This window comes from Orcinus orca, chromosome X, assembly GCF_937001465.1.
Source record: "Orcinus orca chromosome X, mOrcOrc1.1, whole genome shotgun sequence".
Lineage (NCBI taxonomy): Eukaryota > Metazoa > Chordata > Mammalia > Artiodactyla > Delphinidae > Orcinus > Orcinus orca.
The window spans coordinates 40,152,660-40,178,691 of NC_064580.1; positions in this window are offsets into that span (position 1 = coordinate 40,152,660).

Here is a 26,032-nt window from a genome sequence, read left to right on the forward strand (position 1 = left end):
AACCCTAATACTGATATCAGACAAAAAGAATGCTAGGAAAGAAAGAAGGGAAAGAGGAAAGGAGGAAGGGAAAGGAGGAGAGAGCAAGAAAAAAACTATGGGTGAATCTCACTTATGAACATAGTTGCTAAAATCCTAAATAAAATCTTAGAAAATTGAACCTAGCAACATATTGAACAAATGATACATCATGACAAGGAAGAGGAGAAAATTCCCAAAGAATATTTTAGGCTTTAGAGGAACTCAATAAAACAAAAGCTTAAGGTAAGTTGATAAAGCCACAAAGTAAGACAGTTGTGAGGCTAAGGGAAGATGCTTGTACATGCAGTGTATCTAAATGTACAGAAAAAGACCTGTGTTTCCATTTCTGACAATATTAGACAGTAGATATTCTTTAAAATTCACCACTGGGGGACATATATAAAGCCTGGATGTGTGTAAAGTCGTAGAATAGGAAGGAAGCTTTTCTTGAGCTGGTCTCTGGATATCTCTCTAGTATCTGTCCACACTGACTGTGCCCAGCACATTGCTCAGCAGCAATCCCAGTGAGGCTTGCAGCAAGACACAAAAACCCCAATGTTCCTTTTTTTTTTCCCCAATCCTTCCCTCCCCCACCCCATCTCCCCCTTGTCAACCACAAGTCTGTTCTCTATATCTGTGAGTTTGTTTTTGTCTTGTAGATATGTTCATTTGCGTCATATTTTAGATTCCACATAGAAGTGATATGGTATGGTATTTGTCTTTCTCTTTCTGACATACTTCACTTAGTATGATAATCTCTAAGTCCATCCATGTTACTGCAAATGGCATTATTTCATTCTTTTTTATGGCTGAGCAGTATTCCATTGTATATATGTACCACATCTTCTTTATCCATTCCTCTGTTGATGGACATTTAGGTTGTTTCCATGTCTTGGCTATTGTGAATAGTGCTGCTATGAACGTAGGGGTGCATGCATCTTTTTGAATTGCAATTTTGTCTGGATATATGCCCAGGAGTGGGATTGCTGGATCATATGGCAACTCCAGTTTTAATTTTTGGAGGAACCTCCACACTGTTTTCCATACACCAGTAGTGTAAGAGGGTTCTCTTATCTCTAGGCCTCTGCTCTTCCTGCCCCCAGCCTCCTGGTCAGTTACTACTTGTCCTTGTCATACCCAGGCTCTCTCTTCCAAGAGAACTCCTCCATTCCCATAGTCTCCTGCACAGACCAGCAGCATACATGCTTTTGTCCATATATGTTTTTCTTTCTCCAACTGAGCTGAAAGCTCCGTAAAGGAAGAAACCCCATCTGACCCACATGCATCTTAGCACACAGTAGAAGCTCGATAGACCTTTATTGTCTGAACTGAACCTGAAACACAGAAAGTAAAATTTTTAAATCAAGTAATGACATATTGATTTTATAAAAATGAGAAATGCTCTTTATAAAAAAAAAATGGTCAAGGAATATATCAAAGTACAAAGAAGAAAGCTGCCAATCCCCCAGAGTCCCTGGCAAGATCCAGCATCTACAGATCCAATGATGGAGACAGAGAATATAACAGTCCAGATACTCTGAAATAATTCAATAAGAATACAGTTGGACTAGACATGTTAGATCTAATAAAACATATGAAATTTAATAATACTTTAATTTAACTTGAGAAAAAAACCTGAAGTGAATCTGCAGGAATTTTCTGAACCATCCATGAATGTTTCCGCACCACAAGCTGTATTAGTGAGCTTTTAAAAGTGATTCAGACTCCCAGGCAGATGATCTGCATTTGGCAGAGTAGTTAACAACTTCAATTACTGTGTAACTTTGGGACTGGTTAAGGAGTTCCCAAGAGGAAAGAAAAGTTTTACTCAGAAACAAATGTATTGAGTTAAGCAATGGGGAGTTCAAAAACAATTATTATTAAGAGCTTCACTTTTTTTTTAACTTTGCAAAATTGGTTTTCATTACTTTCGCTCTTGGTTCAATAAAAAGGCTTTTAAATTGGCTCTTTTTAGAATTTAATAAGCTCCTTAAAAGTGATGCAACTATTTCTTAAATCCTGAAATAAGCTTTCCACTGCATTCAAATGTGCCCATCTGAAAAGGTTGATTCCAATCAATGGAATTTAACAGATACACCTAATTGAAGGATTACTTAGTGAGATTCTGTACTTCCCTACAGAATACAATGTAGGAGAGTCACTGCTCCTACTTTTCTGGAACTTACAATCTGGTAGAAATGTGTTCATTCATTCTGCAAATACTTTTCACAAAAGATGACAACGTGCCCAGCACTGTGCAATACACAGTGGTTGTGATGTTTACGTCACACCAGGGGTAAATGACGAGTGAAGAGATCACTTTGGACTGATACAGTCACAGAAAAGTATCTCATTGGTGCAGTCTCCACCATTATGGTAGTATCAGTTCCAGAGATAGGAAAGTCGTAAAGGTAATGAGTTTGGGGTCAGTGTTACCAAGATTTTTTCAGTTGCCTAGTCTCACAACTTCAGAGCAAATGGTATCTGTTTTAAGCAAACTGACTTTGAGATCCCTTTGAGGAACTCACAAGAAAACAGTCAACCCTCAGTTCTTCCAGACTCAGCACTCTACTGCAATTGGTTTCCAGTCCCTGAACCTAAGGGTCTTGCTTTGTAGATGCTTTCTAAAAAGAGTGATGGACACTACTGTATATAAAATAGATAACTAATAAGGACCTATTGTATAGCACAGGGAAGTCTACTCAATACTCTGTAATTACCTATATGGGAAAAGAATCTAAAAAAGAGTGGATATAGGTATATGTATAACTGAATCACTTTGCTGTACACCTGAAACTAACACAACAATATAAACAGCTATACTCCAATAAAAAGTTTTTAAAAAATAAAAAAAGAGTGATGGAGTGCTCAAGAGTCTGGACTCTGGAACCAGGCTGTCTGATTTCAATCCCAGCCTCTTCCCCTGGTGGGCTATGTGATCGTGGACTACTTACTAAATCTCTTTGTGCCTCAGCTTCCTCATCTTTAAAATGGGGATAATCATACTACCTATATAATAGTTTGAGGCTTAAATTGAATAGCAGATGCTTGGTAATTGTTAACTATCTTATTTTTCAAGTGAGGGAACAGAAAGAAAAGAGGCCCATGGATAGAATGAGTGAGTGAGCACACTTAAGGGGTAGGAGGAGGATGGAAAGCCAGAGAGGAAATTAGAGAAAGGACAGAAGAACTGGAAGGTAGGTAACAGATTGTGGTGCCCTAGAAAGCAAGGAAAGAGAGAGTCTCCAGAAACAGGAAGGCATCAGCTTCAGACCCTGCAGTTTGAGGAGCAAAGGTCATTGTATTGGGGAAGTAGGAGGTCCTCGCTCATCTTTAAGAGACCAGCACCACTGGCCAGTATTGCTTTCTTGTTATCTGGTTTACTTTGAATTAGTACAACTGTTAGCCACTTGTCACTTCCTCTGTGATTATATTTGGTCAGTTTCTTAAAAGATGAAATACTGTGTAATGAGATAGTGTCTGGCTCCATACTGGCTCCAGCAAGAGCTAGAACAGTGATTCTTAACGTCACATTTTCAAAATGCCAGGACTTGTATATTTTATAATAATATGAACTCTCAATGATGATGATGATTCATAATAATGAGTAATGTAAGTGCTATAAAATATACTTTTCAGAAATTTTCAAAACCGAGATCTCAGTTATATCTCAGAGTACCTCAGTGAATGAAAGGTCCTGCAAACATAAATATATTTAACTTCATCTATGAATCAAATAGATGCCTACTGATTCATTTAATATTATGGGACAAACGGTTTCTGGGTACCTGCTTTTTGTAATATGCTAAGGTGCGGTCTGGGAATTGGTGGATGGTTTGACCTAGTCCTGAACCTCAAAGTTCAGGAGAGAGAGGTAAACAATCTTAATGTAAGCCAATCAGTCTATGGAAGCAGTGAGCACAAAATTCAATGTGCAAACTGACAAAGGAATGACCCACTTAGCCTGGAGGAGTTTAGAAGCTACACTAAGGAGGTGACATTTGAACTAAATCTTGAAGGCTGAGCAAGGACTTGCCAAGTGGAAAAGAGAGAAAAGGAAATCTCACTTTTTAGAAAAGTGACTTAGGTGTCTTGTCATCAGAACAGAATATCAGGTTTCCCTGGTGGCGCAGTGGTTGAGAGTCCGCCTGCTGATGCAGGGGACACGCGTTCATGCCCCGGTCCGGGAATATCCCACATGCCGCAGGGCGGCTGGGCCCGTGAGCCATGGCCGCTGAGCCTGCGCGTCCGGAGCCTGTGCTCCGCAACGGGAGAGGCCACAACAGTGAGAGGCCCACGTACTGCAAAAAAAAAAAAAACAAAAAAACAAAAAACCCTGGAAATCCTACACTATTCTACTCCCATCTTCATAAGTAACCAGTGTTAAGAATTTGCATGTCTCTTTTCGGAATTTTTTTAATACACTTTAACAGGTATGCGTATGAGTTGGCTGTTCTTTGTTTTGTTTTTAAAAATATCACATTATACCTATTGTTGTACAGCTTGCTTTCTCCACCCAGATGTATTCCTTGGAGATCACTCCATGTTAGCACATGAGGAACTACCTTGTTCTTTCTCACCAAGGCATATAATTTCATAGTATGGCTAAATCATACATTTAACCAGTCCCCTACTGATGGACTTTCAAGTTGTTGTTGCTATTATTATTTTTATTATCACTATCATTGCTATTACAAAGTGCTGTAATTTCCATCCTTGTGTATTTATCTTTCAACGAGCATACAAGTATTTCTGAATAATAGGTTCCTAGAAGTAGAGTCAATAATATGTATTTCAAACTTTCATAAATAACATTGGGTCTCTTTTGCCCAGTGATTCCCAGCTGGGTGAGAGAGAGTTGCCCCTCTGTGTTGCCTGGGAAACTTGTCAAAACCACCTGGGCCATCCTGACATGCACACCCCCATCAGATTCCAGGGGGTAGAGAAAGGGGGAGAAGTGGTATGTGTAGTTCCCTGGGTGATTTTTTTCCATACCTCCGTCTCTTGAGGACCATTGCTTTAGCTCTTCTAATTAGGGGACTGATGCTCTGAGTTAATTCATTTTCCACTGGAGAGATCTGTGTTGGCCACAATCCCTGCGAGAGAAAATGTTCCTTTAATATTTGCAGGTCCTGTGTTCTTCAAGAAGCAACTCTTTTTTTCCCCAGAGTCAACATCGTTTAATGTGAACACTTCCCGGTTCAAAAGAATAGGTCAGTGATGGTCTACAAAGCAGGAGGGAACCCAAGAGTTTTTCTATTTCATCTCCAGGCCTCTAGTCAAAACCATATTTAACCACTTAGGGCCTAAGTGCCTCAATTGCTTCATCCTTATCCCGACCCCATATTCCAGGAGACTGTCCTAAAATCTCCTCAAATAGAATGTTAATATTTGGGGGGAAAAAATAAATAAATAGACAAAACAATAAGGTTGCTCTCAATAAGATAGGAACCTGAAATTGGACATAAAAGGCAAAAAGACTGTTTAACACCTTTAACAATTTTCAGACAAGCAATTGAATCTTTGTGTAACTTCCTTGAAAAAGAAACTTTAACCTAAAGGGTCAACACACTTTACTAGAATTCAAAGGCCCAAGATTTTAAAGAAAGGACTAAACTTTAGAAATGGGGACTAATTATCTAAGAAGAGAGAAAAATGAAAGTTGGGGATATTTTTAAAAATAGCTTCCAAGCACAGGAAACACAATCATCATCATCATCATCATCATCATCATCATCATCATCAATAGTTGCTCTCCGTTTTCACCAGGAATGAGTCACTTAGACATAGATTTGAATTACACATAAAGACAGACTTAGCACATTTCTTAAAGCAAACCTTCATTCTAGTTAAAGCATTTAGTTGCACTTAAATTAGAGATAATAGATTATCCTTCTTTTTGGCATGAGAAGCTATATGAAAATTGTACCAAGTTGTATGTAACCCCCAACATGTCAACCTTGCCTACTTCTGACAAAGACCCTCTCCTTAACCAAACTTGAGTCAGGCTCCCCTGAGTCCTCTTCTCAACTAGGCCCCAACCTTCGGTTCTGTCCTTGGCCCACTTAGTTCAGTGTTAGCAAGAACCCTGCTGGGTCAGCTTAGCAAAAATCCTCACTCTTGATATCTGACCAAATGCCTCATCCCCCACCTTCAATATCTTATCCCTCTGGCCTTTCTGAAGGCAGGAATCCTTTCAAGTCAATTTAGCCAGAATCCTCCTTCACCCCGATGCTTCCTCCTAGTAATTTTCTATCCACAGACCCCCACCCTGCTCCTTGGCTATAAATCTCCACTTGACCAATTGTATTCAGATTGGATCCCAACCTCTCACCCCTACTGAAAACCGGCATTGCAGTGGTCCCTGTTGAAGAGTCTTCCTTACTATCTTTAACAAGCCTGTGGGAGGTTATCAGGAAAAGCACAGTTAACAAGGATAAGGTTGTTATGCAGATTTAGGTCCTTGCCTTCTCCATTGATAAGCGTTCTAGAGATTTAGTCATCCCTCTCTTCCTGGTACAAAGATGGAGACACCCTGACAAATGGTGATTTCCCTTATAAATGTAAATGTCTCTTTCAGAGGTTGGTTTCTACTTGGTTTTCAGATTTTCTCCTATGTCTTCTCTTTCTTAAAAATAATCAGCTCAAGATAATCCTCATGCCAAAGAGGCATGGTTCGGGGTAGCAAATTCTGTTCCCCTTCAGTAGTAATACTAATACCTAGTCATTTTCCTTGACCCTCAACTTCTCCATTCATCTGCTGCTCTCTGAAGAGAAGAGGAGCAAACAAAAGTGTCTGCCTACCCTGTTGATGAGTCCTTGGTGGCTCACCTTGGTGGCTGCTTCCCACATTACTTACACAAGGGCCTGATCAAAACTTTTGAAACAATCAGTTGGAAAGATTTATTTACCTTCTTAACCAATGGTTGCCTTTGACCCCATTCTCAGTCCAGTAGGAAGAAAAAGGATGATCTCACTCTTCCAGTTACAGTTGTAAATCATGCAAATCTTACTTTTCCTACACATAATAGAAATCATTCAACAAATACATATTGAATTTTGACCATATATCAGAGACTAATCTAGGTACTGGATCTACAGCAATGAAGAAAATGGAAAATACCTGCCCTCATGGAGCTTACCTTCTGGTGGGAGTGATCTCGGGTGGCCTCAGCCTGCAGCTGCTTGAAGCAGGATTTCAGTTCCCGACCAGAGACTGAAGTCAGGCCACGGCAGTGAATCCTAGCCACTAGACCACCAGGGACCAGTGGCCAGTGAAAAGGCCCTGGCCCGTCGGCTATGTAGAAATGAATTCCCTCAAAGACAGAAAGTAGTGAAACAAGGAAAGTGTTTATTAGGAGGAAAAAGAGTAAGTGTGGATAGACATATGGGTGGACTCAGAGAGAGAGTCACGTCCTCGTGGTAGTTTGAATCACTTATACGGTGCATTTCTTCCAGCTTTCCTTTGGCCAATCTTCTTGCTTTGCCTGGTTCTGAGTCCGTATTTGGTTTATCTCAGGGTCCTCCCATGTGTGCGCGTGCATCTCTTAGCCAAGATGGATTCTAGCTAAGAGCCTATGGGTAGGTTGACATCACTCCCTTTTTGACCTCCAAAGAGCCTCTCTGCACACGTGTAGTCGGGAAAGTCTCCTTGACCTTGAGAATGAGAAATACATGGTCTCTATCTTTTATCTGGGCAGGGCCCAGCGCCTCTCTCACTCGTGCTACTTCGGAGTATCTGTCCATGAACTCCAGGGGACAAACTCCAGCTGCTCGACCTGGGGCCCATCTATCTCCTGCCTCCAGAGGAGGACAATTAACCGGGGGAATATGGAGTACTATAAGTGTACTGCAATTTTAAATATGTTGGCTGTATTATTTAGGGTCTAGACAGGAAACGGAAACCCCACTAGTTAAGTGAACAGATAGAATTTAATCTAAAGCATAAGTCGATTTTTCTCCTCCCTCCAGCCCTCTTCTGAGGTGAGTTTCCTCTAGATGCTTATCCCTCTTCTGGATTACTTTTCTGTCCTAGTCTCATCCTTCACTGGGGGATGGAGGCATCATCAAATCAGAAAATGGAGCACTAGCTTCCAGTCCAAGATGATGGCATAGGAAGACTGACCTCCTCCCACAGACACAATGAATCTAAACCTATATAGAGGAAGAGCAATTCCTCCTGAGGAAGAAATGAGGGCTGATTGAACAGCTTCAGCACAACAAGAAATAGAGGGACCACATAAAGACAAACAGGAGAGAGATGGAGACACAGTATCTATGGGATACCTCCAACATAGCAACCTGCAGTAGAGAGGGATATCACTGAGAGCCCCACATGCAGACCTGCCCACCCTGGGGCACAGCAAAAAAATAGTGATTTAAAGGACACCTAGACTATACAGGAAGGAAATCCATTTACTAACCTTAGAGCATCTCCAAATGGACAGAAAGACTGCTGGAATTCTCTCCCAGGTTGGAGGTACCAGAGAGTACCAATTTTTGCATTCCCCCCTCCACCTGGATAGCACAGGTGGGAACACAGTCCAGGCACTAGCCAGCCTGCCAAGGCCGCCACAGCATGCCCCAGGACCCTGGCCCTTACCAGTTACATCTGTCACCCCAGTGAAGCCCTGGTGTGGCACACCCTGGGCCCCTCTGCCCATGCCCACTCCAGCTCCAGCTGTCCCACCAAAGTGGCCCCAGCACAGCACTCCCCAGGATCCCTCAGCCTATGCCTGTTCCATGTCCAACCAGACAGCCAAAGCCACCCACATGCGGTCTACACAGGGGATGCTTCTACACAAGACCATGCCTTCAAGACTGGGAGAAGTAGCTGTTTCACCTAATTCATGGAAACAAATACATAAAGCCAAACAAAATGAGGAGGCAGAGAAATATGTTTCAAATGAAAGAATTACACCCAAGGAAACAACCCTAATGAAACTTATAAGTAATTTACCTGATAAAGAGTTCAAAATAACGGTCTTAAAGATGCTCACTAAACTCGGGAGAAGTATGGAGGAACACAATGAGAACTTCAACAAAGAGTTTAAAAATATAAGAAAGGATCAACCTGAGCTGATAACCTGGGGAAGAAAACAGACATCCAGGTCCAGGAAGCAGAGAGAGTCCCAAACAAGATGAACCCAAAGAGATACACAGCAAGAGATATCATAATTAAAATGGAAAAGTTAAAAAGAGAATTTTAAGGCAGCAAGAGAAAAACAATGTCACATACAAGAGAACCCCCATAAGACTATCAGCTAATTTTTCAGCAGAAACTTTGCAGGCCAAAAGGAAGTGGCATGATATATTTAAAGTGCTGAAAAGAAAAATCTTACAACCAAGAATACTGTATCTGGCAAGATTATTATTCAGAGTTGAAGGAGACATAGAGTCCCCAGACAAGCAAAAACTAAAAGAGTTTGTCACCACTACACTGACCTTACAAAAAATGTTAAAGGATCTTCTTTAAGTGGAAAAGAAAAGGCCATGGGAATTCCCTGAAGTCCAGCGGTTAGGACTCCACGCTTTCACTGCTGGGGCCCAGGTATGATCCGTGGTCGAAGAACTAAGGTCCCTCCCACCCCCGCAAAAAAGGGGAAAAAAGGCCAAAAATAGAAATAAGAAAATATATGAAAGAAAAACAATCTCACTGGTAAAGGCAAAAATATAGTAAAGGCAGTAGATCAGCCACTTAGAAAGCTGGTATGAAGGTTAAAGGACAAAAGTATTAAACTATAGCTACAATAATAACATAAGGAATACACAAAATTGAAATACGTAAAATATGACATGAAAACCACAAAACATGGGTGGGAAGAAGCTAAAACATAGTGCTTTTAGAATGCATTAGAAATTAAGCGACTATCAGTTTGAAATAGACATATATATATTGTACTGGCACAAAAGCAGACACATAGATCAATGGAAAGGAATAGAGACCCCAGAAATAAACCTGCACGTTATAGTCAATCACATTAAAAAATGGGCAGAGGATCTGAATAGAAATTTTTCCAAGGAAGACATACAGATGGCCAACAGACAATGATAAGATGCTCAACATCACTAATCATCAGGGAAACACAAATCAAAACCACAACAAGCTACCACCTCACACCTGTCAGAATGGCTGTTTTCAAAAACACAACAAATATCAAGTGTTGGTAAGGATGCAGAGGAAAGGGAACCCTTGTGCACTGTTGGTGGGAATGTAAACTGGTGCAGCCACTGTGGAGAATAATATGGAGAGTCCTCAGAAAATTAATAATAGAACTACCATATGATCCAGCAACTACACTTCTGGGTATTTGTCCAAACAAAATGAAAACACTAATTCAAAACATATACACACCCCAGCGTTCATTGTGACATTATTTACAATAACCCATATACAGTATTGAAGCAACCTAAGTGTCCATCAAAAGACGAATGGATAAAGAACACTGAGATACACACACACACACACACACACACACACACACACACACACACACACACACGCAGTGGAATATTACTCAGCCTTTAAAAAGGATGAAATTTTGCCACTTGTGACAATATGGATGGACCTAGAGGGTATATGCTAAGTGAAATGTCAGACAAAAAAAGACATATACTGTATGATATCACTTTATGTGGAATCTAAAAAACAAAACAAATGAACAAACAAAACAGAAACAAATTCATAAATACAAAGAACAAACTTGTGGTGGCCAGAGGGGGTCGGGGTAGGGGAATGGGCAAAAGAGGTAAAGGGAATTAAGAGGTACAAACTTCCAGTTATAAAATAAAAAGTCACAGGGATGTAATGTACAGCATAGGGAATATAGTCAATAATATTATAATAACTTTGTATTATAACAGATGGTAATTAGACTTATTATGGAGATCATTTCATAATGTAAAAAAATCAAACCACTATGTTGAACATTGAAGACTAATATAATATTATAAGTCAGTAACTGATAAGTTAAAAAGGGACTCTAAATTATCACGGAGTAGCAACTGAAGGAAGTAGCTACCCTTGCTAGGGCTGAGGAAAAAAGGGAAGAGGTTAGAAATATTAAATCAACCAGACAACAGATGACGGTGGCAGTGGGTTTGTGAGATGTTCAGATTATGGATATGCAAAAGGATAAAGTAGCCAATAACTGAGATGGGGAAAACTACAAGAGAAGCAGAAAGAGGGGTGTTGGAGATGGAAGCAGGACCTCGGTTATGGACACTTTAACATTTAAGATGCCTATTAGAACCTATAATGGAAAAGAATCTGAAAAATAATCCATGATAGAGGTAGGTAGATAGATAGAGATATATATGCATATATGTATAACTGAATCACTTGGCTGTACACCTGAAACTAACACAACATTGTAAATCAACTATACTTCAATTTTTAAAAAGATGCCTATTAGACATATAATTTGGGATATAAACCTGGAGATAAGGAGAGTGGTCTGGACTGAAGATATAATTTTGGTAGACACCAGTTTGTGGTGGTATTTAAAGCCATGGGAACCATAGTGAAATAAAAGTGCGTTAATGCAACTATCTGACCAGCAGAGCCTAAATTCCCTCTGATATTTTTTACAAGGTGATTGTCTAAGTGTTGAGTAAAGGACTTGGGCAAACATCACAAGCATTATGTGATTCAGGCTAGAACTTGCAAGCAGAACATCAGCCACAGAAAGCACACAGTGCCTCTGTCTCCTGCCATCCCATGAAGTGGTGTATTTGGGCTAGGAACTGCTAAATACATCACGGGTTGTGCTCTAGGGAGGGACCCACGCTCTGGCTGCTCTCCCAGGAAGCATCTAACCAAGCATGTGACTATGACACCCTTATGATCATAAGAAAGGCCTTCCTAACAGAGACAGCCCCCCGCAACTGGCTGCCAGCTGACTAGGGAACTTGCATACCATTGTGACATCACCTTCCTTTGGGAGATGGGGGAGCCACTGTCCCAGTTAGCTTTGCGGATTTCTAGCAGACAATTGTCCTATTTGTCTCTCCTCACCAACACATACTTGAACTCTGCCAAAGACTAGGAACTACCTGATTCCATATTTAAGCAGAATTACTATCGAACTATTTCTTATACTTAATAAGTACAGTTGACCCTTGAATAACACAGGGGTTAGGGAACCGACCCTCCATGCCATTGAAAATCTGAGTATAACTTATAGTTGACCCTCCAGATCTATAGTTCAACATCTGTGAATTCAACCAACCATGGAGTTCAACACCCATTAATTCCTTCCCTTTTAAGGCTGAATAGTATTCGATTGTATGTATATACCACATTTTGTTTATCTGTTCATCCATCCATGGACATTTGGGTTGCTTCCACCTCTTGGCTATTGTGAATAATGGTGCTATGAACCTGGATGTACAAATATCTCTTCAAGATACTGCTTTCAGTTCTTTGGGGTATAGACCCAGAAGTGGGATTGCTGGATCATATGGTAATTCTATTTTTAATTTTTTTGAGGAACTGCCATATGTAATGTTTTCCATAGCGGCTGCACCATTTTACATTCCCACCAACAGTGTACAATGGCTCCAATTTCTCCACATCCTTGTCAACCCTTGTTATTTTTTATTTTCTTGTAGTAGCCATCCTAATGGGTATGAAGTTCCATTTTACTTTTTGATGCATTCCAAAGTAAATTGCAGACCTCCCCCCCTCGAAAAATACTTCAGAGAGCATATCATTAGCTGGAGTTTAAAATTTATTTACAGGCTTTTCTCTTTTGATATAAAGTTTGTATACAATGAAATGCTCAAAACTTTAGCATACATTTACTGAGTTTTGACAAATGCATACTCCAGTGTAACCCCAATCCCTATCAAGATATAAAACAAAATTTCTTAATACCCTTCCCCATTTAGTCCTTGCCCCCAGAATAAACAACCACTCTGATTTTCTTCTACCATAGATTAGTTCTGTTTTTCGTAGAACTTGGCATAAATGTGATCATACATTATGTACTTATGGCAGGCAAGAGGAAGAATGTGCCTTGCAGACATCCAACTCCAGGGAGCATCACAGACCAAGGGCCACAGCTACTGGGCTCCCAAATCCATCGTGGTATTTGCACTGATGCCATGCCTCCCACTGGCTGCCCCAGCCAATGACTGATCCAGGCGTGGCACTAAGGCAGGCCGGTTCCTGAAAGAAACAAGACTTCTGACAGCTGACTTTGGCTTGAGGACAGCCTGCCAGCCTCGCTGAACCTTCCAGAGACTGCATGACAGTCTAGGATGCTCACGCCCACTTCCCTGCCCTCTCGCCTTCCCTTGGGTCAAACCAACATTACAGCCCATTGGCAGATCTCCCAGCCTTGCCGATGTCTCTCCGTTTCTCTCATAGTCATTTCCCCTAATAAAGTCCTCGCACATTTACTCTTGCCTGGGTATCTGCTTCTCAGAGGATCTGCTCCAAGACGGCATTGTTTTGTGTCAGGTTTCTTTCACTCAGCATATCGTCATCACGATATTTCTTAATTGGAGTTGTCAGAACTAAACACTGCACTTCCATGGAGACATCACAATTCTCTAAATACATCTCAGGTCGGGTCAGCATTTTCAGCATTTCCCATAGCTGACCCAAGGGAATGATGTACTTTATACTAAATTACTTCAATCATTCTCATGCATGCTGCTGTTGAGCCTCACCTCCCCCAACCTTTATCTGTTGGATTTTAGACACAAACAGAAAATCAGACAAGTAACTCTGTCAACTTTTCTTCCTTAATACAACAGCAGAAGTAATATGTACATGCAAAGATGTTTGTCCCAGCTGATTTAGATACACAAATGTGCACAATAGTGTAGAGATTAAGAATATGGGCTCTGGACCCAGCCTGCATGGCCCAAATCCCTGCCCCAGTAGTGTATCAGCTAGCAGTGCTTTAGGCTGCAAGTTACAGAAGCAGACCAGCAGGGGTTTAAAGAAATAGTTCATTTTTCTCACATTATATACAATCTAAAAACAGGCAGTTCCTGGCATTGGTTTGCAGGCTTCACAGTGTCAGATCTGGCATCTCGGCAATTCTCTTGACCTTTCACTTACACTTGAAAGATGGTGAGATGGCTGCATAACCTTAAATCATTTCTTCTGTATTTGAGATGGTAAGACATACAAGGTCTTTGCTAGAAGTAACCAGCAAACCTATGCTTATGTCTCATTGGCCTCTCCTAGCTGCAAAGAAGGCTGGGAAAGCAGAATTGGGCTTTTCTTGTCTAATGATGGAGGTGGACAAAGGAGAAAGTGTTGGGAATGGGTGTCCAGTTTGCTAACCAGTGTAGACGCTATAGCTGTTGACTACCTGGACAATCTTGGGCAAAGTAACATAACATCTTATGGAAAACCCCGAATGAACTTTTTGGCCAACCCAATACTTCCCTCTCTCACCTCAGTTTTCTCATCAATAATGGGTATAATAATAAAATTTACTTTCTAAGTTTTGCTGTGAGGATTAAATCAGTTATTATATATGCATGTTTAGAACAATGCCTGGAACATAGTAAGTCCTTAATTATGGTAGATATTATTTATCATACAGGAAAATCAAACGTAACCAAAATGTTTATCACAACAGGATCAGTTATGTAAATAAATGTCTGTGTTGAGCTGATATAAGAGAATACCATAGAATGAGTGGCTTATAAATAAGAGAAATTTATTTCTCACAGTTCCGGAGGCTGGGAAGTCCAAGATCAAGGTGCTGGCAGATTGTGTCTGGTGAGAACCCCCTTCCTGGTTTATAGATGGCCATGTTCTCCCTTTGTCCTTACATTGCAGAAGGGACCAGGGAGCTCTCTGGGGTTTCTTTATAAGGGCACTAATCTCATTCATGAGGACTTCACCCTCATGACCTAATCATCTCCCCCAAAACCCACCTCCAAATACTATCACATTGGGGATTAAATTTCAACAGACACATTCGGTCTATAGCATTCCACTGATCCAACTGGAATGCTATGTAGCCATCAAGATGTCAGTTGATCATGATTGACGTTGTAAGATCTACCACGTATTGTTCAGTGAATACAAGCTATAGGACAATACATAAAATATGATCTCTGTTATATAAAATTATACACAGCGGAGTGGTAAAAAAACCATCATTTTCATGAATCAGAGATCTCCTAGGGCCTCAACTACTTCCTGTTTATGTGAACTTTTTGCCATTTTCAGACCAAGGATTGACTTTGTTCTCTGAGGAAATGACTGAAAACTTCTGGAAGAATTTAAGAAATCACCAAGACACCTCATTTACAGTTGTATAACTTAGTCCCATATAGTGTTTGACTCAACAAGTATGCCTTACATGCTCAAGAATTTGGATTTTTATTAGGAAGAAAATCCGATCTTTGAGTGGCACACCTTAACTTCTCATTTTTGAGAAGTCATGCAATGTTATTCATAAAGAATGCTAATTTTAATTTGCATATTCAGATAGCAGAATCCTCAGATTTTTTTTTAAACAGTCCAAGAAATGTAGGCAATTTGTTTACTCTGAAAGTACCCTTATGTCTATGTCTCAAAGGTGGCTCTGATGGCTTCAGGCAGATGTTCTCACCTGCCATTGAGCCCCATCACGTCTTTGGCTCCTTTCAGGGCAAATTTTCTGTTACTAAAATAGAAATGTTGACCAAACTATTTAACAGTAATAGTTTATCAACCTCTAAGCTTGAACTTCAATGTAAAGGAGCACAACCTTTCAGGAATTCATTTTCAAGTTTTACCCTCTTGGTAAAATATTCAGTGTGATTTGGAATACCAAATTCTCTGTGGGGTTTGTCTATTTCACAGGCCTCTGAACTACTCATGTGCTCAGGGAAGAAAAGAGCAGGCAAAACTCGAAGCTAGAATTTAGATTGGAGAGTACAATTGTAGAGAAGATTTTAATGACACATGCTAATTGCTAAGAGATCTGGGAGAGCCTTGCAGAATGCTGGGAAACATCCAGAAAAAAACAGCTGGAACACAGCATCTAGAAGAATCAGCAGATCCTCTGTTATATCCCCATCCTCTCCAGTAACTGTTATATATTTTACTTTGGTATCTGTCTACGGATGATGAGCACATCGCTGGGTTTCTGGGCAGTCATGAGTCTAAGAGAGACTCCTCTGGTAAGAAAAATAACCCCATTGTTCCCTCTTTGTCCAACACACTGGCCTTCCCCCTGGGTAAGATGGTGTCTGGATTCCCTGCCGCTCTCATATAGGGGTGCAGAGGGGGATACTTGAGCCCTTGCAGGGCCAGGAGATCAGCACCATTTAAGGCTCAGTGCCTAACACCAAGTTAGCCAGCACCCTGGGCACTGGAGAGGTCCCAGGTGTCTATACCTCACTTGCCCTCACATTTTTCACTTCATTTCTTGGGCTGAAGGCATTCTCTGGCCGCCAGAGCCAGCTTTGCCTGCCAGGAATTCATGCTCAGGGGTGGAGGATATGTAAATGCACCAGCTTCCTTGCCTTCTAGGCAGGATAACTCATTTTCCAAAGTTCTCCTGCAGGACTGAGTCCAGTCACCTGCAGTGGCAACTTGCTCAATAATGGACCATTTATTGGCTGCCTTCTCTTCCCGGTCTCCCTTCTCCACTTCCCTCCCAGTGTCTCCTGGGATCACCCTCAGAATAAACTACCTGCTCCAAATCCTTGTTTCAGAATTGCTTCTGGGAGAAACCAAATGAAAACACAGACATTGAAACCGAGTGCAGGGAGGAAAGGAACAACTATCCCACACAGCCTTATGATGAGGTGAAGCAAGAACAGGCTTCAGGGTCAGATAGGACTGGATTCTAATCCTGAGCTGTCTATATCCTAATTCTGTAACTCTGGCCAAGTTATATACTATCTTGGAGTCTCAGTTTACTCACTTGTAATATCCTTCCTCGTAGGGTTGTTGTACTGAACAAGATAATAGGTGTAAAGAGCCCAGAATGTAGGATGAACTTGAAAGTGGATGAGATTATTATCACTGAGAGCCTCCCAACTCCCATCCCCAGGCTATGCTATGGAACAGAAAACTGTACTTTCTGTTTTAAAGTGGCTTCCCAAAGAGAACTCTTTTTCACACTCATATGCCCAGTTCCATTTACTCTCAAACACCGAATGTGGAAATGCCCCCTCCTCCAGCCTGATTTGGGCAAGAAATATGCTTTAACACCTAAGAGATGAAAATTCACCGAGTTTCTTTAAAGGTTAATGTCTGCCCTAACTCATTGCCTGAAACCAAGCAGATGGTCCTCAGCCACATACATCACTTGAGATTTTTCAACAGAAGCAGCCATTTATATCAGGGGAGCAACAAAGCCCATCATATGGAAGGGGTAACCTTCTGGGAATTTGGGGAAGCACACAGAATATTTCACTTTCCCAAGGGGCCCCAGCATATGCTGTGGTCTCATCTGGTCCCCAGGGTTTTTGGAGACTGTATTTTGGGATTGCTCTGGTGTATTTTAATGGTGGAGTTACCACTGGCTCCCTTAAGGGCTAAATAATAATCATGCTTTGAATTTGCATAGCACTTTTACTCCTTTAAGTGTGTTAATATATAATATTTTGTTTTATTTTGTATTCCAGTAGTTCTCACAATCAAGAAATTGTTCCTCTTTTTCAATCAGAGTTTTTGTAAACCACACCATATTTCTCATGGTTACGTCCCTTTGGGATTTATAGACCAAATAAATCCTTCTCTGCATTAACAACTTTCAATAGCTGTAGATCACAGCCATAGCCCATTTCTCTCCCTCCTTTCATGCTTTTATCCATCAAATTCACTCCAAACCCATTTGAAAGTTGGGGCCAGGGGTAAGAGTGCCATAAAGCACCATAAAACTCCACCAGCAATGTCTTCAATATACCTTATATATTTCCTCATCCTTCTTGCCTGTCATTTCTTATAATTATTTTTGTGCCTATTTTCTGGTTTCAGGAGAAAAGAAATATCCTAGGTCAAAATGTCAGCAACATCACAGTAGAAAAGAAATTTTCAACTCTCAGGCCTGCAGAGTCTCTTTCAGACAAAAACAATTCCAGCCATCTTGGATCTTCTTGCCTTTCTTTGTTTTCCTCCATCTCTAGGTGAAGGCATTTAAATCCTTCTGCACCACGTCTACAAAATGAAATAATACAGCTAATGCAGATTCAGTTACTTCTTTCCCTTATAGCCCATTCAGACATCTTAATCTGACAGGCCTAACGGTTGAGAACACTTCCCTGTAACTGTTCTCACACACACACACATACACACACACACACACACACACACACACACACACATTCACACACATCTGCGCCATTCTGCCTTTCCACTGCTCACCATCCCATTCTCGCTCAGAATCCAATCCCCACGTGACTGGGCCATAGCCAATCTCCCACCAGGCTGTGTCCTAGATTCAGCTTCTGCCTCAATTAAGGAAACATGGGAGACAAGGCAGCACTTATTTTTAAATTAAAAGCCTCCTGGCTTCCTCCCTGCCCTGATCAAAGCCACTTTGAACACACTCTTCTGCTCTGGCAAGCAAGGGAAAGAGTGTTGCTTGTAGAAAATGTTCATGTAAAGAAAGCATTAGAGCATCAGGAATATGTGAGGGGTGGAAGTCCATGCGGAGAAAACTCAAAAGTTTGTTTCTCTTCATTCCAGGAGTTCTCAAAGAACATGATTAAAAATATGTTTTGTGGTTCTAATTCTTTTTACTTATTTTAATTTTTATAGGCTTTTTTGGTTTCTCATTTAGTATTTGATTGATTGCTTCTTCTTATCCTTGCCCATTTTCATTCTTCTCTTTTTTCTTTTTAAATTAATTTCCCCCTTGGATTTTCCTTCTCAAAAGCCCTATTTGCTTCATTTTTACCACCCTTCCATCCCCAGTCTTTCAACTGCATCCCCTGCTTCTCTGTACCTTCTCTACAAAAAGAAAAAAAAAAAAGAATCATTGACCCAGCTATCATTTCTTATCACTTTTCACCCCCTCTAAAATTGACTTGAAAAAAAATGTTCGAAGCAGTATGATTCATAATAGACCCAAACGGGAAACAGCCCAAATATCTATCAACTGGCAAATAAACAAATTGTTACATATCCATACAAAGAAATATTACTAAAAATAATAAAGAATGAACTACTGATAGACACGATATCTTGGGTGAATTTCAAAATAATTGTTGAGCCAAAAAACAAAAACAAACAAAAAAAACCAGCCCAATCAAAAAATGGCCAGAAGACCTAAATAGACATTTCTTCAATAAGACATACAGATGGCCAATAAGTACATGAAAAGATTCTCAACATCGTTAACTTTAGAGAAATGCAAATCAAAGCTATAATGAGGCACCACCTCATGTTGGTCACAATGGCCATGATTAAAACGTCTACAAATAACAAATGTGGAGAAAAGGGAAGCCTCCTACACTGTTGGTGGAAATGTAAATTGGTGCAGCCATTAAGGAAAACAGTATGACGGTTCCTCAAAAAACTAAAAATAAAGTTGCCCTATGACCTAGCAATCTCACTCCTGGTGATATATCCACACAAAACTGTAATTCAAGAAGATACATGCACCCCTATGTTCACAGCCACACTATTTACAGTAGCCAAGACATAGAAACAACCTAAATGTCCATCAGCAGATGAATGCATAAAGAAGATGTGGTACATATATACAGTGGAATACTACTCAGCCATGAAAAAGAATGAAATAATGCCATTTGCAGCAACATGGATAGACCTGGAGATTATCATACTAAGTAAAGTAAGTGAGAAAGTGAAAGACAAATACCATATGATATCACTTACATGTGGAATCTAAATTATGACACAAATGATCTTACTTATGAAACAGAAGCAGACTCACAGACACAGAGAACAGACTTGTGGTTGCCAAGGGGGAAGGGGTGGGAGAGGGATGGATTGGGAATTTGGGACTAGCAGATGAAAACTATTACATATATAATGGATAAACAACGAGTTCCTTGTGTAGCACAGGGAACTATAGTCAATATCCTGTAATAAACAATAATGCAAAAGAATATGAAAAAATATATATATAACTGAATCACTTTGCTACATACCAGAAACTAGCACAACATTGTAAATCAAGTATACTTCTATTAAAAATAAATTTTAAAAAGGTAACTGTTGAGCAATAAAGAAGTCAGGCATAATGAGGTATATACTGTATAATTCCACTTATATGAAGTTCAAGAATAGGCAAAATGAAGCTATGGTGATAGAAATCAGAGCAGTGGTTGTGGAGAGATAGGGAATTGAATAGGAGGAGACAAGAGGGCACTTTTGCGGCTGAGAGAATTATTCTTTATCTTGATTAGAGTGTGTTCGCATTTGTCAAAACTCATCAAACTGTATGCTTTAGATCTGTGCATTTTACAGTCTGCAAATTATATCTCAATTTTAAAAGAAATGTTTTAAAGAATTAAAAAAGGAGATGATTAATTGTGGTACTTACATAGTATGACTTATAACGTGACTATTTAAAAATGATTTTTTATGATCCCATATCCAAAGAGTGGCCAAAATGTGAGTGTATGAAGACCCTGAGCTCACATGCTTCCACGGGCACAATGAAATTACAACTATTTGCAGAACAACTATCTATGAGAATAACATGAAGACTAGCAGAGAGTATTTTCCACAACTAAAGATATAAAGAAAGAACAACAACGAGATGGGTAAGAGGAGCAGAGATGCAGTGTAGTCAAGATACATACCTCCAAGTGACCCACAAACAGGAGGATAATCACAATTGCAGAGGTTCTCCCCAAGGAGTGGGGTCCGAGTCCCACTTCAGGCTCCCCAGCCTGGGGGTCCCGCACAAGGAAGACAAGTCCTCCAGGACGTCTGACTTTGAAAGCCAGTGGGATTTGCCTGTGGGAGAGCTGGAGGGTTGTAGGAATCAGAGACTCTGCTCTTAAAGGGCACCTGCAAAATCTCACACACTCTGAGACCCAGTGCAGAGGCAGTAATTTTAAAGAAGCCTGGGTCAGACCCACTTCCTGATCTTGGAGAGCCTCTCAGAGAGGCAGAAGGCAACTGGGACTCCCCCTGGAGATGCAGACACTGGTGGCAGCCATTTTGGGAGCTCATTCTACCATGAAGACACTGGTGCTTACAAGTGCCATTTTGGAATCCTCCCTCTAGCTTAGTTCCGCCAGGGCTAACCAGTTAACACCAGTCTGGGACCCCTCCCAGGCCTGCAACCAGCTGCCCAGGCCCCAGCCCCACCCACCAGCAGATGGCAGCCTCTGCACAAGGCAGAGCCTGGCAGCCACCCAGCCCCACATACCAGCACATACACAGTATTCAGTCCCACATCAACAGGAAGGGCCCCTTAGCCCACATAGGAGGCACTGCTAGATCATATAGCTCTGGTGTGCTGCTGGGCCCCATAGGATGTGTCCTGCATAAGGCCTCTTCTCCAAGATCAGGAAATGTAACTGACCAACCTAATACATACAAAGAAACAAAGAATTAGGCAAAATGAAGGGACAAAGGAATATGTTCCAAAGGAACAAGATAAAACCCCAAAAGAAAAACAAAGCACAATGGAGATAATCAATCTACCTTATAAAGAGTTCAAGGTAATAATTATGAAAGTGCTTAGTGAACTCAGGAAAAAAAAATGGGTGAACACAGTGAGAAGTTTAACAGTTAGAAAATATAAAGAAGAACCAAATGGAGCTGAAGAGTGCAAAATCTGAAATAAAAAATACTCTAGAAGGAATCAACAGTAGATTAGATGATACAAAGGAACAGATTGGTGAAGTGGAAGACAGAGTAGTGGAAATCACCTAAGCTGAGCAGAAAAAAGAAAAAAGAATTTTTAAAAATGAGAACAGTTTAAGAGACCTCTAGTACAACATGAAGCATACTAACATTCATATTACATGGGGAAGGAGAAGAGAGAGATAATGGGGCAGAGAGTTTGTTTGAAGAGATAATAGCTGAAAATTTCCCTAACCTGGGAAAAGAATAAAAATCCAGATCCAGGGAGTTCCCTGGTGGCCTCGTGGTTAGGATTCCAGGCTTTCACTGCCATGGCCTGAGTTCAGTCCCTGGTTGGGGAACTGAGATTCCACAAGCAGTACAGTGCAGCCAAAAAAAAAGAAAAAAAAGAAGAAAGAAAGAAAGAAAGAAAGAAATCTAGATCCAGGAAGCACAGAGAGTCCCAAACAAGATCAACCCAAAGAGGTCCACACCAAGACACATTATAATTAAAATGGCAAAAATTAGAGAATCTTAAAAGCAGCAAGGGAAAAGCAACTAGTTATGTAAAAGGGAACCCCCATAAGATTGTCAGCTGAAACTCTGCATTCCAGAAGGGAGTTGCACAATATATTTAAAGTAATGAAAGGAAAAAAGCTACCACCAAGAATACTCTACCTGGCAAGGCTTTTATTCAGATTTGAAGGACAGATAAAGAGTTTTACAGACAAGAAAAAGCTAAAAAGCTCAGGAGCACTAAACCAGCTTTACAAAAAATGTTAAAGGAACTTCTCTAAGCAGAAAAGGTCACAAATAGAAATATGAAGATTATGAAAGGAAAAGTCTCATTGGTAGAGGCAATATACAGTAAAGTTGGTAGATCAACCACATATAAAGCTAGTAGGAAGGTTAAAAGACAAAAGTACTAAAATCACCTATATCCACAATAAGTAGTTAAGGGATACTCAAAACAAAGCAATGTGAAATAGGACACCAAAAATGTTCATTGTTGGGGGGAGGAAGTAAAAATGCAGGGTTGTTAGAAGCATTCAAACTTAAGAGATCATCAATAGATGAATAGGAAAGAAGATATGGTGTGTATATGTACAATGGAATGTTATTCAGCCATAAAAAAAGAATGAAATCTTGCCATTTGCAACAACTTGGATGGACCTAGAGGGTATTATGCTAAGTGAAATAAGTCAGACAGAGAAAGACAAATACCATATGATCTCACTTATACATGGAATCTAAAGAACAAAACAAGGGAACAAACATAACAAAACAGAAACAGAGTAATAGATACAGAGAACGGGTGGTTGCCAAAAGGGAGAAAGTTGGGGCTGAGTGAAATAAATGAGAGCTATTAAGAAGTACGAACTTCCATTTCCAAAATTTACAAGCAGCTCATGCAGCTCAATAACAAAAAAACAAACAACCCAATCCAAAAATGGGCAGAAGACCTAAATAGATATTCCTCCAAAGAAGATATACAGACTGCCAACAAACACATGAAAGAATGTTCAACATCATTAATCATTAGAGAAATGCAAATCAAAACTACAATAAGATATCATCTCACACCAGTCAGAATGGCCATCATCAAAAAATCTAGAAACAATAAATGCTGGAGAGGGTGTGGAGAAAAGGGAACACTCTTGCATTGTTGGTGGGAATGTGAATTGGTACAGCCACTATGGAGAACAGTATGGAGGTTCCTTAAAAAACTACAAGTAGAACTACCATATTACCCAGCAATCCCACTACTGGGCATATACCCTGAGAAAACCACAATTCAAAAAGAGTCATGTACCAAGATGTTCATTGCAGCTCTATTTACAATAGCCAGGAGATGGAAACAACCTGGGTGTCCATCATCAGATGAATGGATAAAGAAGATGTGGCACATATATACAATGGAATATTACTCAGCCATAAAAAGAAACGAAATTGAGCTATTTGTAATGAAGTGGATAGACCTAGAGTCTGTCATACAGAGTGAAGTAAGTCAGAAAGCGAAAGACAAATACCATATGCTAACACATATATATGGAATTTAAGAAAAAAAAATGTCATGAAGAACCTAGGGGTAAGACAGGAATGAAGACACAGACCTACTAGAGAACAGACTTGAGGATATGGGGAGGGGGAAGGGTAAGCTGGCATGAAGTGAGAGAGAGGCATGGACATATATACACTACCAAACGTAAGGTAGATAGCTAGTGGGAAGCAGCCGCATAGCACAGGGAGATCAGCTCAGTGCTTTGTGACTGCCTGGAGGGGTGGGATAGGGAGGATGTGAGGGAGGGAGATGCAAGAGGGAAGAGATATGGGAACATATGTATATGTATAACTGATTCACTTTGTTATAAAGCAGAAACTAACACACCATTGTAAAGCAATTATACCCCAATAAAGATGTTAAAAAAAAAAAAAGAAGTACAAACTTCCAATACAAAATAAATGAGTCATGGGGATGAAATGTATAGCATAGGGAGTATAGTCAATTATAATGTAATATCTTTGTGTGGTGATGGATGGTAACTAGACTTATCCTGGTGATCATCTTGAAATGTATAAAAATATTGAATCACTAGGTTGTGTGTCAGGAACTATCACAGTGTTGAAGGTCAATTATACTTCAAACAAACAAAAAAACTCGCAGAAAAAGAGTTCAGATTTGTGGTTACCAGGTGGAGGCTGCGGGGAGGGGCAACTGGATGAAGGTAGTCAAAAAGTACAAACTTCCAGTTATAAGATAAGTAAGTACTTGGGATTTAATGTACCACATAATAAATATAATGAACACTGTTGTATGTTACATACAAAAGTTAAGAAAATAAATCCTAAGGGAGTTCCCTGGTGGCGTAGTAGTTAGGATTCCGGGCTTTCACTGCTGTGGCCTGGGTTCAGTCCCTGGTCAGGGAACTGAAATCCTGCAGGCTGAATGGCATGCCAGCCCCCACCCTGCCCACTCCAAAAAAAAAAAAAAGACAAGAAGTGAAATCATACATAAGAATGGCCCCATTTCTCATAGGAAATGTTTTATACAGCATATGCATGGAATATGATGGAGCAGTTTAAAAAAATTTTTTTAAGTCACTAGCACTCCCCTACTTTCCATATAAGAGATTTTGCTTTCCCTAATGTTTGATTCTGATGTTTATGTAAACTGGGGCTTTAAAGAAAAGGCAATAATTCTTCCAGAAAACTACAGGCTGTACCTGTTTCTTTAGTATGGTCACCTCAGAGTTTACACTGGGTTGCACAGAAAGTGAATGGATCCAGGAAGTCTGCTTTGTTTTCTTCGCAAGGTCCCTGTGTTTGGTTCAGCAAACCTCTCATTTGGTTTTTGTCCGTTTTTCCAAGTGGCCAGAGCCCTGTAAGCTTGCTCTTCTGTGGGCTGATGACCCACTTCTTTGCCTCTTAAACCAGATATGGGCAATCATGATATCCAAGCTGTCGCCACAGGGTTTTCTATCCAAGTAATTTCAGAAAAAGTTAAATGACTGTGAGAAAGCTGAGATCCTTACAGAATGCAAGTGATAAGCCACATGATTTTCAATAAGCACTGATGGGGATGGTAGGTCTTTTTTTTGCAGATCAGTTTAAATGAAGAAAGTGAAAAACCTTTAAGAAGTGATAATGAGATTATCTTGGTGATTCTTAGACTTATTTTTTTCAGAGATGATACAAAGAAGCTGATCACTCTTGAAAAGAGAAAGTAAGAGAATAAGCAGCAGGTAAAAAGAACTAAAGCATGATGGGGTCTTGATAGGTACCAATCGAGGGGAAAGTGAATTAAAAAAAAAAGAATAGGGCTTCCCTGGTGGCGCAGTGGTTGAGAGTCTGCCCACCAGTGCAGGGGACACGGGTTCGAGCCCTGGTCTGGGAGGATTCCCACATGCCGCGGAGCAACTGGGCCCGTGAGCCACAACTACTGAGCCTACGCATCTGGAGCTTGTGCTCCACAACAAGGGAGACGGCGATAGTGAGAGGCCCACGCACCGCAATGAGGAGTGGCCCTGCTTGCCGCAACTAGAGAAAGCCCTAGCACAGAAACGAAGACCCAACACGGCCATAAATAAATTAATTAATTAATTTAATTAAATTTAAAAAAAGGCAAAACTCCTTTAAAAAAAAAGAATAAAAACTTGGGAAGGACAGACTACATTTTCCCATTCTGTCCTCATTTTCTTAATTCACTGATGAATGTATCTTTAGGAGAGAATCAATTCTCATTTTTGTGGCAATATGGGAATACTTCTCCTTGAT